This window comes from Ceratotherium simum, chromosome 36, assembly GCF_057802395.1.
Source record: "Ceratotherium simum simum isolate JZ-2026a chromosome 36, ASM5780239v1, whole genome shotgun sequence".
Classification (NCBI taxonomy): domain Eukaryota; kingdom Metazoa; phylum Chordata; class Mammalia; order Perissodactyla; family Rhinocerotidae; genus Ceratotherium; species Ceratotherium simum.
The window spans coordinates 6,690,294-6,693,110 of record NC_141935.1 but is presented as its reverse complement, the minus strand read 5'-3'; the positions used below and the strand labels follow the sequence as shown (position 1 = coordinate 6,693,110).

Genomic DNA, 2,817 nt, shown 5'->3' with positions numbered 1-2,817 from the left:
AGAAAAGGTAACTATTGAGTGACAGTCATTTGACTAGTTTTTGGGTGTACAACAATAGAAAGTTATCCCAGCCTGAAAAAGTAGAATAAAAGTCCATTACTATATAATACATTAACTGCTACAATATAGGGCATTTTAAAATGTTATGGGCCTAGAAATACAAGAGTGTGGCATGAACATGGGGAAACAAAAGAGAGCAAGGTACGACTGGGAAGCAAATGCTTAGTCTCAGAGATCAGAGGCTTAAGGAAAAGATACATTAAAACCTAAAAGACAGGGGAGCAGGGGGAAGATCCCAGAGAAAAAGAAGTCCCCCAGTGATCTTCCTGCTTATTTTTCCAATACAACACACAGATGGGCCCATCTTACCATACCCTGGTTGATACCAACTTTATCAACTTTCCCATTAAAGCCCAAATGGACTAGTGTAGTCAATAACGGACTGTCTGTATGCTAAGTGTGTCACTTGTGTAACTGACTGTGAGATGCCTGAAATTGCAGAAGTGGGACAGAAGTATTGAGTACCTCTAAGAGTTGCCATGGATCCAAGATTTAAATGATTGCCAAGCACACACCAAAGAACCTATGCAGACGACTACTTAGTACAGAGGGTAGCTCAGTGCAATTGTTACCTTGTGGCCACAGGACCAGGACCTTTACATGAAGAATCTGGAATATCCCTGGAGTCCCTATCATGTACGTTTCTAAACATAGGTACAACATCCAGCAAATGCCATATGATTGTGGAGCCCTTCAGTTCTAATTCTTACAAGACAAAGTTCTCTGGCTTCATTTGACTGACTTTCTCTTTTACCAATTCATTAAACATGTTGTAGCATGAATTATCATTCCTTCATTATCATTTTCTCTGTTATGAGCTAACTGAGTATGGTTAAGAACACTTACTTCTTGATATTTTTTTTTTTTGCGAGGAAGATCAGCCCTGAGCTAAAATCCATGCCAATCCTCCTCTTTTTGCTGAGGAAGACTGGCCCTGGGCTAACATCTGTGCCCATCTTCCTCCACTTTATGTGGGACGCCACCACAGCATGGCCTGACAAGTGGTGCTTGGGTGTGCCCAAGATCTGAACCCGGGCAGCCAGCAGTGGAGCACGTGCACTTAACCGCTACACCACGGGGCGGCCCCGATACTGTTTTGAAAGGGATATTTTGTCTGGTTTAAAAATTTGTTGCATCATTTCATAAATCAGATGCTCTGATGATTGCTCTCGTAATTTGATGGTCTTTGTTTTATATTAATTTACTCAACAAATATTTATTCAGTCCACATTATGTACTTAAGAAGATACGGTCCTGCCCTTAAGACACTCATATTTTGTTGGGGAGAGAAAGACGTAGATGAATAAATACAGTACTCAGGGGAAGGGTGTGGACACATAAAGGAGGAAAGAATGATGTCTTTCTACCTGATTGGGATGGGAAGGGAGGAAAAGCCAGAGGTGGTGATGTTTGAGTTAATCTTTAAAAATGAATAGGTGCTTGCACAGTAAATGAGGCATAAAAGATGAGGCACAGAAGAGTATGAACAAAGTCATGGAGACACGAATGTTTCATAGAGTAAATGTGCTTGTTCTGTTCAGATGACCACCAGAGGATTTTATGACCAGAACATAGGGAAATAATAGGGGAAAGGGGTCCGAGATTTCTGAGGCAGGAAGCAGCAGGGATGCTATAGCATGTGGACTTCATTTTGAGGTCTATAGGGTGTTATTAAAATTGTAAGCAGAGTGGATAAGATGACCAGATCAGATTTTTTAAATGTGTAGTGTAAGAATAGACAAATAGATTGTTGAAATAGAATAAAAAAATCCATAAACAAATTTATGTATTTATAGGGATTTTGTATATTACAAAGATGTTAGTTTAAATCTATGGGAAAAGGACATTGTCTTAGAAGGCGGAATAGTCTAGGGTTATTCTGCCAGGGTTGGAAACCTGGTTCTTCCAATTAATATCTGTATGAATTGGGCAAAACCAACAACCATTTGGTGTCCTACTAGACCTCTCTTTAAAATGCTTTGTTTAGCCTCAAATCAACCCCAATAAGGTAAGATTAAATTGAAAAGTACCTGGCACAAGTTAGTATTGTTCAGTAAATATTAGTGAGTATTATATTGTTGTAAGGGCAAGTTGGCTTTCCATTTAAAAAATATTTAGATTCATATTTCACACCATTCATGAGAATATAGTTCCAGTGGATCAAAAACCTAAACTTTCTTTTTTTTTAAATTATAGAAGTATTAGAAGAAACAAATAGAAGAATGTATTTGTAACTTTTATATAGAGAAAGCCTTCTTAAATAAGAATCAGAATGCAAAAACCATAAAATAAAAGATTTGTAATTTTGAAAATACAACAATTATGGATTTCTGTGCAAGACATTCTCCTCTAAATTAAGACAAATGACTGACCAGAAGAGTTTGCAATATATATAACAAGTGGCGGCAGCGGGTGGGGAAATACGTATTCATGTAGTGCTCATAGGAGGCAAGTAGGTAAACCATTTGAGACAGCAGTTTGGAAGGATCCATTAAAATAAAGATGACAGATGTTCTATGAACTCATTTCTATTTCTTGATTATTTATAGGCATCATACAGATAACTTACTTTAAAATACCTCGGCATGAACAGTGTGATATAAATGTGTAAAGAAGCATTCACACCTATGCACAAGGAAGCATATAGAAGGATGTTTACTTTGCTGCTGTTTGTGATAGAAAAAATTCAATACAACCCAAATGTCCATCAAAAGCATTTTAACTATGCTTGCCTGTACTATGGAATATCATGAGCAT

At 37.6% G+C, this 2,817-nt stretch overlaps 1 pseudogene; it reads left to right on the top strand.

Moving 5' to 3' along the window:
• Positions 1-218: 218 nt before the first annotated feature.
• LOC101408499 (rRNA-processing protein FCF1 homolog pseudogene) lies at positions 219-763 on the top strand (annotated as a pseudogene).
• Positions 764-2,817: the final 2,054 nt, after the last annotated feature.